The sequence below is a fragment of the Pygocentrus nattereri genome, chromosome 25 (genome assembly GCF_015220715.1).
Source record: "Pygocentrus nattereri isolate fPygNat1 chromosome 25, fPygNat1.pri, whole genome shotgun sequence".
Classification (NCBI taxonomy): domain Eukaryota; kingdom Metazoa; phylum Chordata; class Actinopteri; order Characiformes; family Serrasalmidae; genus Pygocentrus; species Pygocentrus nattereri.
The window spans coordinates 28,467,182-28,481,529 of NC_051235.1; the positions used below are offsets into that span (position 1 = coordinate 28,467,182).

Here is a 14,348-nt window from a genome sequence, read left to right on the forward strand (position 1 = left end):
ACTATAAAAATAGTCAGATATGTCATGTGTCATAATAAATTGGGTTTAACTTTAAACTTAAGTGACTCTTTCGACAGTCTAGCATTTCCATCGAATATACAGACTCTCTGTCTGCTGTAATTAGAGCCACGTGTAAATATTAATTTATTAAATGTGTTATTTAGTGTGGCTGGAATTCATTTCAGCAGATACAGACTAGAAACTTTGTACTTGATAGGTACGTATGTTACATCACACGTACGTACTAATGTCGTATGTTTCTTCCTGCGCAGAGCCGGTTACGCTACATGCGCTCTGAACAGCAGGGGGCGCCATTGCTTTGATATTTCCTTAAATGTGTTTCGGCGTTAAAGGCACCTGTTCATAAAAGCGTTACGAATGTAGAATTACATGTAGATGAATATTAATCTTAATTAATATAAATTGTATAGGATAAAGTGCACAAAACGTATTTAACACATGAACTGACTCCGGTTTTCTCTGTAATTCGGTCCAACAGACACCTTAAAGGCCGCATTCCAATCTGCATGCATACACTTGGCAAGTGCCTAGTTGCTTTCTAGAGTGCTTAGCTAGTATGTACCTGTGTTCTAGAATGCTTAGCTAGTGCATACGTGTGTCCTAGAATGCCTAACTAGTGCATACGTGTGTCCTAGAATGCTAAACTGGAGCATACCTGTGTATCTAGAATGCTTAGCTATTACATACCTGTGTTCTAGAATGCTTAGCTAGTGCATACCTGTGTTCTAGAATGCTTAGTTAGTGCATAGCTGTGTTCTAAAACGCTAAACTGGAGCATACATGTGTTCTAGAATTCATAGCTAGAGCGTACCTGTGTTCTAGAATACTTAGCTAGTGCATACCTGTGTCCTAGAATGCTAAACTGGAGCGTACATGTGTTCTAGAATTCATAGCTAGAGCGTACCTGTGTTCTAGAATGCTTAGCTAGTGCATACCTGTGTTCTAGAATTCATAGCTAGAGCGTACCTGTGTTCTAGAATGCTTAGCTAGTGCATACCTGTGTCCTAGAATGCCTAACTAGTGCATACGTGTGTCCTAGAATGCTAAACTGGAGCATACCTGTGTATCTAGAATGCTTAGCTATTACATACCTGTGTTCTAGAATGCTTAGCTAGTGCATACCTGTGTTCTAGAATGCTTAGTTAGTGCATAGCTGTGTTCTAAAATGCTAAACTGGAGCATACATGTGTTCTAGAATTCATAGCTAGAGCGTACCTGTGTTCTAGAATACTTAGCTAGTGCATACCTGTGTCCTAGAATGCTAAACTGGAGCGTACATGTGTTCTAGAATTCATAGCTAGAGCGTACCTGTGTTCTAGAATGCTTAGCTAGTGCATACCTGTGTCCTAGAATGCTTAGCTAGTGCATACCTGTGTCCTAGAATGCTAAACTGGATTCAGAGAACTGTGGCTGTAAGAACCGTATGTTCTCCTGTTTCTAAGAGCTTCAGCCGTGTGAAATCACACGGTCCTGTTTGAAAGTGCACGAGTTTCACTTCACGCTCGTGCACGAGTCAAACAAGCTGACCAACATGTGAACCGCAAGTGTCACTTATAGTTTAGTGAACGGAGAGCAATGATGACATCAAAGCGTGTCCAGACTGCACGGCGTTGACTGCACCTGCAGACTGGAGAGGGGACATCAGCCGGTGCGCTGGTGTAAGGAGCCCTGCTGGTGACATCCCACAGAAATCAAACACACTGCCTGTGCTTAGGAAGGCGTGAGAAAAAGATAAGTCGTGGCCACAGCTTAGTAAGGCAAGGGAATGAGATCATGCCCCATTAAGCTGCGGTCAAGACTTAATTATCTCATTCTCACACCTTACTAAGTTCTTGCCATGCATTAGGACCTCGTCCCTACACTTTTCCATGTCGTGGCCTCGCATCACTGTGATTTATACAAGCTGTTAGGAGCTGGACTTTGTTCTTCTGTGCTAGTGAATGTTATGGTTTCAGCTGTGCTGGAGGACTTAAACTAGCCAGTGTATTTACTAGAAGTACGTAAACTCATGTTCTATTTCAGCTGTGCTGAGTACTGATTTATACTAACCTGTGCTCTTCACTAGAATGGTCTGCACAGCATGCAGGCCGGTTTATCTGCACCAGGGATGTGAAAAATACAGAGAAATTGTATATGAGTGGAAGCCTGGCTACTGTGTGGAAATCTCACTCAGTCAAAATTGGAAGTATGGAGCCACAAATAAAAAAAAATTGACATACTAAAGCAGATAAAAGTAAAAAATGTAACTTTTTGACAAAAAAAATTGTGCAATACGCCTTTCGTTTTTACAATGTTGTGAATTTAGTTGGACGTTTCAATAAAAAACCTTAATTTCCGATGTCCAGTAACTCAACTGAAGTCTCAAAAGAAGCCTCTCATGGTCTCACAGAGATTTGTAACTTCTTCTTCTTCTTTCGGCTGCTCCCTTTAGGGGTCGCCACAGCGGATCATCTGCCTCCATCTTGCCCTATCCACTGCCTCCTCTACTTTCTCACCAACCATCTCCATGTCCACCTTCACTACATCCATAAACCTTCTCTGAGGTCTTCCTCTTCTCCTTCTGCCCGGCAGCTCCATCTCCAACATTCTTTGACCAATATATCCACTATTCCTCCTCAACACATGTCCAAACCATCTCAACCTGGCCTCTCTGGCTTTATCTCCAAACTGCTCCACCTTCACCGTCCCTCTGATCTGCTCATTTCTAATCTTGTCCATCCTTGTCACTCCCAACGAAAATCTCAGCATCTGCTTCTCCGCCACCTCCAGCTCAGCCTCTCACAGAGATTTGTAACGAGTACTTTTAAGGCCTAAACGAGAAGCATTGTTTTCTGTCGGGAATACATTTCAAAGAATAAAGTATTCTTTCAATCTTTCAAAACAATACTTAAGTACAGGCAAAGGCTAGTTTATTTATCTAGCACCTTTCATACACTGGAGTCATTCGAAGTGCTTTACAAATGATGAAATACAAAGATAATTCAAATTAAATGTTAAAAAGCCGTAGGTGAACAGAAATCAAAAGCATGATTGCAAACAACAGATTTTAAAAAGAGAAGAAATAAAAATCAAATTTAAAATTAAATGAGGATGAAGGGGAAAAGTGCAGCAGAGCCAAGAGTGCTTTAAACTGAGCTGAAATCTGTTCAGACAGGAACGTTTTCAGCCCAAATGTGTGTAGTAAACAACCACAATGACGAGTAGCCTAATCTGCACTAGGGCTGTAATACATTTCCTCCAGTGATCTTACTAGTGTACACTATGTAGTGCACGAGTGTGCGAAACTCAAATCGGAATCTAACCAAACAGTCACCGCCCACAGTCATCAGCCAATCAGAGTCCGGCTTTCGCCGCGCTGCGTCCGCTCCTCGTCAGCAGCACTCGAGTCAAAGGCCGCCTGAAACGGTTGGGGAAGAGAAGACGGACGCGGAGGGGATTAAAACCTGAAGGGGATTTTCTTTTATTTTTAAACACAGATTTCAAACCGAGCTTTAAACAAATCGACGTGCGTCTACCGCCGATAAACAGCCCACTTGTACGAGAACAAACTGCGAATCATGGAGGTTTCGTAATATTTCTTCCGAGCCGTCCGCTGAGGAGACCGAATTTTCGTCGGTTGGGCAGCCAGGAATTAGCTTAGCATACCTTAGCCTAGCTTAGCCGCGCTCCGCAGTGCCGCCGCCGCTCGCCGCGCGTTCTGCACGAGATGAGTGTCGTCTGGCCCGGATGCCCGCGGACTCTAGCGCGCTGATCCGAAAGGCCTCAAATGGGAAAGTCGAGCATCGGGCGGGAATACCAAGCATAATTCTGTAGATGTAGCTCACGTTTGGAGAAGGTGAGTAACGCTGAAGCCGTTTCCCACCGTCCTGCTGTTTGTGTGTGCGAGTGTTTTCTTTGCTCGTCTGTTTTCATTTGCGTTTTTTAAAAATTAAATGCTACGCTTGTTAGCAGCGCTGCTAATGTGGATCGGCGGGCGAGTTTATTTTCCCTCCCCCAAGGCAGGCTTGATTTAGCAAAGCCACGTTTAATCTAAAATAACATACCGTGCGGTAATAGTAAGGTATCGATTTGCTGAGCGCTTTAGCCGCAGAGCCACGCCACATTTGACGAGGTCACTGAAAATCAAGCACAGTTTAAAAGGGACGTTCCACTGTTTTTCAAATTTCCTGCATGATCCAGTCACTGAGATGTAAACAGAGTCGTTCGGTGTGAAATGGCTCATTGTCGACGCTTAGATTTCCTCACAGTGGTGGTGATGGGAACCAGGGGTCACCATGTCTACAACACACACATAGATGCTTTATTTACTATCCAGAACCACCAGAGAACCTACCTAGTGTTGTTGATGATGGAGGAAAGTGTGTTGTCTTTAAGGACTATTTCGCCTCGCAACGCCCTGCATGTATCCCTCCACCATGAACGGGTTTTAAAAACAACGTCTGTGGCTAAATATCACTGTAGAAATGTTTAGAGATGGACGTCTGGTTCCTATCACCACCACTGCGAACAGATCTGAGGCTTAAGCTTCTCTAGGAACGTGCATTTCACACCAAACCACTCTGAATGACATTGTTTACCCATTAACTGTGTACTTGTACAGAATTTTTGAATTTTTGATTTAAGCTTGCAGAAAATAAACAGTGCATTTTATTAATCATCAGCAGAGCATGTCTGTTTATGCTGTGTCTACAAAAGGTGTGTGGGGGGGGGGGGGTGTGAGGATGAGCTGGACCACTCTGAAGTGCAGTTGTATCACATTATGTATTGCATGTCATTAGTGAGGTTACACCAAGTCTTGTGTGGTTTCAGATGGCTAATGCTGTGTCGACTGGAGTTGAGGTGCATCTGTTTCTAGATGCCGGTTATAACGTTAGTGCTTAGTTTTTAGGTATACGACATGTTGGAGGTCACTCTCACGTCTGTCATTTGTGTTTTTATATCTGTTTCGGGTACTTCTTGGTTTGACAGCACAACTTTTTTCATTTTTTAAAATTTTTTTATGTAATGATGCAGTGGTGCAACGTTCAAAAGAGTACATTCTATAGTGGTTGCCAAATTTTGTTGTTGTTCCCTTCTTTTCACCACATTCATGTTTATATTTTGAACCAGCGGCGGTCTGCATGGTGTGAACGGAAGCTTTGATGATAATTCTTGTAGGTTTGTTGCTTCTAGATGCTGATTCAGTGCATTGGGGTGATGAGTCAAGTTTACGAGTAAGATTTGCTGAAATATAAGGCGATGGCCTGGCTTGTTTTTAACATTTTATGGTGCATACTAGTAACAGGACACTTTAATAGTGTCGATTATGTTTGTCGTTGAGTAATATACCCCAATTATTTGATGATTCACTGAGTCATCAATTGTTTTAGAAGTCTAAACAATTGAAATGACTCAAATCGGACAAAAGCAAACCACACAGAGCCTGTCAAATACTCTAAAATACATTCAAGAGAGACGGAAAATTAGTATATTTATTACAGTACATGGGTGAGCTGCTTTTAACTGCATCATAGATCAGTGTGAGAAATATGCATGATCATAATGCAAAACTGCTGACTAATTATTGCTGATTCGCTGAAAAGGTCGGTTTTAGTATGTTGGTGTTTTAATTTGAGTAACTGGGAAATGGCGAGAGCTCTGCTTGAGAACGACTGAGTGAAGTTGAGCTCTTGGTGCAGTGAGCTAAAGGCAAAAACACTGCAGTGAAGCTGCCAGCTGTGCTTTCTAGCAGATACTGAGCCCCTACAAGCGTTGGGGCGTTAGCACTGAAACTCGCTGTAGGCGCAGCAATGCATGCGATCCTCTCTACCTCACTGACTTTGGAATTTTTTTTAGTTTTTTGTTAGAAATGGTTCACCTCACCTCCGCCGCAGTGGTGGTGTTCAGCTGAAATATGATGATGGTTTCCAAGTTCATCATCACACCACTGTTATAATTTAAGCATCAGTAGCTTGGGTTAACCCATTAATGTCCGTATCTACCATCGTACTGTGTCTGTATGTCCTCCAAGCTTGCCTGAGCACAAATCTGAAGATATTTTTCAAATCAATCCAGCCATATTACTGAAAGTATGTCATCATCACCACACTAGATTTAGTCTTTTGGCTGTACAAGAAAGTCTGAAGTTGTTTGTGTCTGAATTTGTGATCAAATTCAGATGGAAACTGTGTTAGAAGTTCACCCCACATATAACAGTGCGACATTTGATCTCTTTAGACCAAACCAGGCAAGTTCTGAGGGGTTTGTTCTTGTTATATTACGTCTAGTCGTTAGACATGAATAGCTAAATGACCCTGTGTTGCCCGAGAACCGTGGCTCTACGCTGAAAGAATGTCTTTCAGACCTGATGTAGCTTGTTTTGATTGGACTGTTTTTGTTTTTGTCTCGCGAAATTGTCCTGAAGAGTAACCCCGAAGGTTACATCATGTAGTATATAAGCATTAACCAAAGGTGACTCAACCCTGTTTCCTGCTTTTTAGCGCTTAGGGATTTAGAAGATTAGTGTTATTATAGTGTGGCTTTAAAACATTAGGCCAGACCGATGCTTGGGGTTGGCTGATATATTGTCTGTACTGGCATACCGTGATACTGCTTTTCAGTTTTATCAACATTTTTGATATTAAGCATCAAATCAATGGTGTATGGCCCAAAGAGTAGTGGTTTATGTCGCCATGGGGTTTGTTTTTTTGTTTGTTTTTAGTTTTTAAGCCTAGTTTCTTTGATTTTATATTTTGTTTAACTTCCCTGTGGTATCCAGGCCATGACTGTTAACTGCCCTGTGCGAAGCTTGTTGCTTCACAAACACTTTAAAATGTAACTTTGTCTGGTTAACATTTACACTGTTGTATAAGGTTCCTGGCTTCATTTTAAGAGAAGAAAACAAAAATGAGCTTTTGACATTGAACTTCTTTGAACGTTGATCAGTAATACTGTCGATTAGTAGAAGCTCTTGTTCTTCAGATTGTCAGCGGGATAAATAAGTAGGACATAACCCAACGCATAAGGGCTGGGGTTTGTATATTGCCTTGTTGGAGTCCTGGACCTGTTTCTCTGTTCCTGATCCGTGTTGTGTTTAGGATGGAGCGTCTCGTGTCGTCTGGCACCATGGCGTACAGCAGAGACAGGAAATGGAGTTTTGGCCGAGGTCGTAGGGTCAGGAGATCTGTTTTTGGGTGCTGGACTTTCTCAGAGCACTTTTCCTGTCTGAGGCTGCTGCTCCGCTCTACCTTATGGTTTGCTTCACCTATATTAATTCTGCCTTTCTGGCTGTGAGAAATTGGGATGTTTCCAAGACTCAGCAGTCAAGCCAGTTGACTAATTTTAGAAGATTTTTTTTTGGTGAAGCTCTGCTTGTGCTGAGCTGTACTTTTTTGGGTGAAGTTTTGCTTGTGCTGAGCTGCCAATTTTATAACGGTTTGGAAAGTGATTGTGGCTAAATATGCTTCGCTGTGTAGAAAGCCATTCAGGCATTTTGCATAACGTTCTAATAGGATTAATCATGACGGTGAATCAGATATATTTAAGTCTAGGTTATGTATGACTGTGTAAATATTTACGCAGTTGTATTTATTTATTTTTTTGTTATGCCTGTGTCGTAACCCCTAACAAACATTTCTCAGTGTATGTGACCGTTAAAGTGATTGATTGATTGTTTTTCGATGGAATACGTAGAAATAAGTGGGGTTCAGTGGCTAGATTTCTATTGTAATTGGTCGAGCAGTTTGCCATGCTACATGGTTAGGCTGAGTATAGGGACCACCTGTCAGGCAAAAGCAGATACGCCCCTGAATAGCCTTAGCTACAAATGTTTTTGTTAAACTGTTATCCACCAACATAGACACATACTCAGTGTACCCTGAATAAACGGATTTTATTCTCGTGACAGGTCTTTTGAGACGACTCTCTGCACTGTTTTGTGGTTTTTGCATGTGGTCAGGTTGGATTTGTGTGTCCAGACATCATCAGCCTGTGGGCTGCTGTGGTAACGATGTAGGTGTCAGTAACTGTAACTATGCTAGTAAGTCAGATTTCAAACGCGGGTGCAGGAGAGATGGAGGTGCATCATCTCGCCCTCCAAACTCTTGAATCCTTTATAAGATTGAGATTAAATGACCCATATTAGTCCCACAACGGGGAAATTTCACCTCCGTAACCCATCTGAAACATCACATACACACTAGGGGGCGGTGAGCACACTTGCCCAGAGCGGTGGGCAGCCCTATCCACAGCTCCTGGGAGCAGTTGGGGGTTGGGTGCCTTGCACAAGGGCGTCTCAGTCACATGCTGTCGACTCTGGAGATTGAACCATCGACCTTCAGGTCACAAGGTTCCCTTTCCATGGTGAAATTGTTCTTCAGATTGACAGACAATGTCCTCAGATTTCTAAGTAACAGACACTTGGAAATCCAGTTTGAGTGGCTTAATTGCTGAACTGAGACACAGCTGTGAAAATCCGACAGGAACCACATTTCAAAACCAGGTCCAAATGTGGTCTGGATCTGGTTTGCCAAAAAATAAAATTTCATGTAAAAGTGTTTTTGGTGTCCAAAAACCCAAAAATCAATCTGGATCCAATCTAGAATAACCAAAATTGGTTTTGGGCTGGCAAGGTGAACAAGGCCTTGCACTTAATAGTGATGTGTGTGTGTGTGTGTGTGTGTGTGTGTGTGTGTGTGTCTGCTAGTGGAGGTTGTTTTGTGGAGTTGTCGGATTGAAGTCGGACTGTCAGATTTTTCTTGTGATGACTTTCCTGTAGCTTTTTGTAGTGCTGGACTTTGTGGCATTACAGTGTCTGATCAGTTTCACTCTGTGTCATAACACATATATACGTATGGTAATAACATGCATGCATGAAGGTCCAGAAAGTACATTCAGAACATTCAGCTGTAGCCGTGCGGTTCACGACACAGAAAATAGTGCAGCATATAAATACAAGAACAGCAGTGCATGTGATCTAATGACGAAAGGCTGGCGACAGTGTATGAGTAGGAGGTAATTGTTTTGCCTGACATCGAAAAGAACATGAATGTATTGATATTGCATCTGCAGGGTCATGCAAAGCAAATAGAAACGTGCAATATTGCGTGGATGGGTTAAGTAGAAGTTTGTCTGCAGGTTTGAAGCAGAGAAGATTGTTTTTGCTGCCTCTGTCATACTGAAGACTGTTGCAGCGTAGTATGAAGACTAGTGGAGGTATAATGGGTAGATAAACATAATCAATTGGTTGATTTAGTTTTTCTGAAGTTGGCTAGAAGTTGGGAATGGACAGAATACACCAGGTGTCTGTCTCGTGTAGCAGGATGTTTTGCTTAGCCTGATAACTTTAAGCTTAGTTTTCTCAAACTCAGGGCAGATTAACCCCTTTTGAAATTAAGGTTCTTCAAAGGTTCTTTAGCAAAGAAAATGGTTCTACATGGAACTATGAATCCTTAAAAAACTTTGTGGTTAAAGGGTTCTTCGTCTGGTTAAACGGTTCTTCAGATTGATGTAGAATGTGTTGTACGCGGTTCTGTTTGGAACCTTTTTGATCCGGGTTTTATCTAGCACCTAGAAGGCTTCTTCTGTTACGATGTATGATGTTTACGAAGCTTGTAAAGATAGAAGAACCCTTTTTGGTGCAATGTAGAAATCTTTTCAAAAATGTTTTGACAAACGCTTTTACAATGTAAAGAACCACTTAAATATGCATAGGGTTCTTTGGGTGTTTATGGTTCTACATGGAACCATTTTTTTTTAAAGTAAAGAACCCTTAAACCCTTTTTTTTTTTTTTTTTTTATTCTTTGGCTCCAGTGTGCAGCTCTGCTGTTCTTATGTTATAGAGGTGTGGGGTAAAACTGGCAGTTTAAGGGGTTAAGTTCAGGATTATGGATTGGAATCAACATCTGACAGACGTGGAACCCTCTTATCCTTTTTGGGTCACATGTTTTTTAGTCTTTCTGATGCTTATGGCATTGATCATGTAAAAATATGATAAATGCTTTTGTTTCTAGATATTTACGTAGTATGAGGTGCTTTTTTTAAATAAATGTATTAATATATTTTCCCTTAAAATTAAGCTGCCCATTTCCATATTTTACACAACTTGCTGTCCATCATAAACCTCATGCTTTGTTGTACTTGCACGAGGATTAATCTTTACCTGAGCGTCTAAACCTGGGTTAAAAGAGAAAGTTAAGTGCTGTTGTAAAATGACTTAACTGCGGTTCTGTTTGTGGGACCTCAGCAAAACATCAGTGCCAGTTTGAAAATAACAGAAAAAAGCTGTGAGTGCAGTGGTGCTTTAATTTTTTTCCATAGCTTAACACAGAAGTGGACATGATGGCAAAAATATCACAATGTGCAGTTGGTCAGTTTTGCTGAAGTCCATGTGATATGAAGTAATTTGTCATAATGGCAATAAATATTGATTACACCGATCAGGCATAACATTCTGACCGCCTTCTTGTTTCTACGCTCATTGTCCAGTTTATCAGCTCCACTTACTGTATAGCTGCACTTTGTAGTTCTACAGTTACAGACTGTAGTCCATCTGTTTCTCTGATACTCTGTTACCCTGTTCTTCAGTGGTCAGGACCCCCACGGACCCTCACAGAGCAGGTACTATTTCTCAGCACTGCAGTAACACTGACGTGGTGGTGGTGGAGTGTTAGTGTATGTTGTGCTGGGACAAGCAGGTCAGACACAGCAGTGCTGCTGGAGTTACTTACTATATAGTAAGTGGAGCTGATAAAATTGACAGTAAGTGTAGAAACAAGGAACAAGCTATTCGCTGATATGCACTATACAACAGTTGTTGTTTACACGCTCTCTGTAATCATACATGTGGTAGTTCAGTGTTCAAGTACTAATGTACACATTGAATTGTGTGAAAAGTATATTTTCATAATTTATTAGAGTATTGATAACATTTGCTCATATTGCCCACCCCTACATTGAGCACACACATCCAGGCCTCACGTTCGGTGCAGTTTAATTGCTCTTACATGAGTTACTTTCTGCTGGTTTCCTCTGGCCTTCCCCTTCCCTGAGTGCTGAACGCTGGTGCCTCAGTAAACAGGAATGCTCCTGTCTCTTACGTTTCGCTTCTCTCCTGCAGTCTAAATGTTTTATAGGCCCCTCCTCACACTCATCTCCTTGGAAGCCAAATGCCATTTAAAACCCCTTTGAAATCTCCCCCCTTCCCCTGGCAACACACACAAACACACGCGCACACATGCATACGTGCAAGCAGGCGAGCAAGCTGGAAAAGCAGCCTCCCTCTCGTACCGCTGGGACAGGGCCACTTGATTTGGAGGTTTGAAGGTTTTGCTTGTCTGATGCCTCATCTCTTGGGCACAGGTTGTGCTTCCACTGCAGTGCTTTTGATAACATTTCTCCCCGACTCTCATACATCAAAGGAGACGCTTCTCTCTCTCTCTCTCTCTGCTCCTCTGCTCTGCTCTGCTCTCCTCTCCACTGCTCTGCTCTGCTCTGCTCTCCTCTCTGCTTTGCTGCATTTTTTTTTTTTTTGCTCAACGTACTTTTCACCCAGTGTTTTTGATCTTTTGGTATCAGCCCTCTTGAAATGAATCATATCTCTGTGGCTCATAAATGTTTACTTGAAGGCAAAGGCTGTGACATACAGAAAGAGAGAAAGTAAGGAGGTTGTTTATTAGGGCTGTGTGTCTTTTTGGATTATTTTGATATTTGTGTGTCCGTAAGGGTCAGAAGAAGAACAAAAATTAATGTGTCATAGCTTACAATGCAAAAATAGGGCAAACGGGGTACTGGTGCCAACAGGCTTAAAGGAAAGGAAAGCCTAACGACACCTACAGGTGTATGTCTGAAAATGTTTGTTTTTTAACCAAGTTAAGTTTTCTAGATAACCGCTGGGTTAAACTAATAGGCTTTGTTTCTGATAAGGTTGAGTGATGGAGGCTGTTTGACCTAATGAGCAAATGATAACACTAGAGCTAACAGTACTCTGGGATATAGTGATGGCTTGTGAGCTTTTGCAAGGTTTTTATTTATTTTTTTTTGGTAGGTTGTTTAGGTAACAGACTGGATGGAGAAATATCTTTTCACTGTTTCTCGACCCGGCTACTGGTCAGCTGTAGTAGCTAGCCTGTTTACAGCTGCAGTAGATTTTGTAATCAGGTACTAAACACTGTGTCCTTGCCAACTTGCTCACGTTTAGGCACTTGACTTTCATTGGAAATAGTGATGCATGGTCATACCAGAGTATAAATAATTAATATTTGTAATTTCTTTATTGTACTTCGGAGTGGATCCATCTCAGTTTCTGCATTTGACAAGTGTTTATGTATTGACATCAATATTACCATCAATATATATGAGAAAAATATTGCATGGTGGCGTTGATCCACAGGTTCTGTATCTCTGAATTCCTAGTTTTGTGTTTTCTGTTAAAAAAATAGCAAAACTGTCGCCAGAGGGCTGAAAGGTTTAGGGGAAATTTTATTGCAACTGCGGTTCGAATTGACTTTATTCTCTATTAAATAATATCCGAACTTGTTGTTTTGGCTAGGAAGACCTTGAGGCTGTAGCGCTCAACACAGTGTGCCAGACCACCACTTAGCTAGGGTTGTGATGTCACAGCATATGGTTGTTTGGTGGTGTCTAGTTGGTAAATTTTTATCTATATAGTTCTTAAGCTATAATTACCCCTTTAACTTGAGACCACATTGTTAAACATTATGATTAAAATGGCCTAAAATTGATCAAACTTTCAGCCAAATGTCACAAACCTTCCAAAACCTAATGTGTCACAGACGTCTTGCTTCCTCGTTTGTCGTGGTGCAGTGTAAGGAATAAACGAATACCTGAATGGCAGTTTCAGTAGTCGAGTACTGACACTACACACATAGAAATATGTGCAAAAATGCAAGTTGGTCTTAAAGAGGCAGGGAGAGGTTGGTGAAGAGTACTGCTTCTCACATCCTGCCTCTACATTTATCCTATTGCTCTGTTGAACCTTAGCACTGAGTAAGTAGCGTGTCTGTGTGCTGCGGCCAAAGATTGCAGTTTCTCTTGCGTGGGCTGAAGTAAGCCGGGAAGAGATCACAGGGAGAAGCTTGAGGGAGGGGGAGCTGGAGACATCAGTTGTTTTCATTGGATGTGCTGGGGCCTGAGTGATGTATTATCCATGTGTGGTGCACAGGGTGCTCATAACAGAGAAGCAGAGAGAGATGTTACACTGCACTGTAGTGAGAAGATCTGGGCGATGATCGAATGATTCACAGATATCGACATAGCGTTCAGCCTGTCTATATTTGCTTGATATTTGATACCTGGTAGCATTTTTTTTGCTCCTACTTCGGTTTTACTTATATTTTTTTAAAAAAAACCTGCAGATCGCACAAAGCTGCCGCCAAAGAAGCTTTGGCTACGTTCGCATTACAAGCCTCATTGCTCAGATCCGATCTCTCTGACACGATGGTTCACGAACTGGCATCCTGAAATGACCCTCATGAGCTCATCCTACTCAATAACATCACGTGACTGAATTACTGAATCATCAAAACAACGAGCAGAATGAGCTTAGCTGAGAAGATCATTAACTCTGTTCAGCTCTCAGCTTCATCATTAGAGCCAGACGAAGGAGAAAAGGGTCAGGTGAGCTGCTTTTCCACCGTTTACATGCTTTAACGTCTGTTTGTCGCTGTTGCCATGGTAACGCTGAATGAGGCCGCACGTGAATTCTGGTCAGAGTGTCACATTAAGGTCGCGCGGCTGCGGATCGGACGCGTATCCGATCTAGGACCACGTATGAAAGTGACTCGGGTCGGATTTGAAAAGATCAGATTTGCGTCCACACAGCCCAGAAAACACCAGATCTGAGTCACATTAAGGGAAAAAATCTGATTTGTGCCACTTCAGCTTGTTAATGGGAACACAGCCTATGAGAATCAAGTATTAGTAAAACATCTGTAAATGAACTGCATGCGTGCTCGGCTCATGCCACTTAATTGCTTTTTCTCTATGGTCCATTCTTTGCCTGTGTAAAAGCTCCAGCAGAAGTTAATTATCACATTTTTTTCTAAAGGTGTTTTGCTGAAATATTCATCGCAATCATGTTTTTTTCCATGCTTTCCTCTAAATGTTAGAGGTGTTCAGGAATGTCTTCTGGCTTTCTGCAGTGAGTACAGGCTGAACTCTGAGAATGGCCTCTCAGTACTAAATGTTTCATACGTCTTCGGGCTTTTTCGCCGTTCTGACAGAATGCTGCAGAGCTGGAATTTAACCATAGAGCTGTCACTATTAGTTATCTGTGGAATTAAGCAATACGTCACTGTGGTCGGAAGAAAACCTCGTATCTCATGGCAAT

At 41.8% G+C, this 14,348-nt stretch overlaps 1 protein-coding gene across 2 annotated transcripts in view; it reads left to right on the plus strand.

The window, feature by feature from the left end:
• The first annotated feature begins 3,418 nt into the window (after nt 1–3,418).
• Nucleotides 3,419–14,348, plus strand: part of ankrd11 (ankyrin repeat domain 11) — a 174,535-nt gene continuing 163,605 nt past the window's right edge. For both annotated transcript variants that reach the window (XM_017721647.2, XM_017721649.2), the window contains exon 1: nt 3,419–3,856. The gene's annotated coding sequence lies outside the window, so the exon portion shown is untranslated. The remainder of the gene's footprint in view (nt 3,857–14,348) is intronic.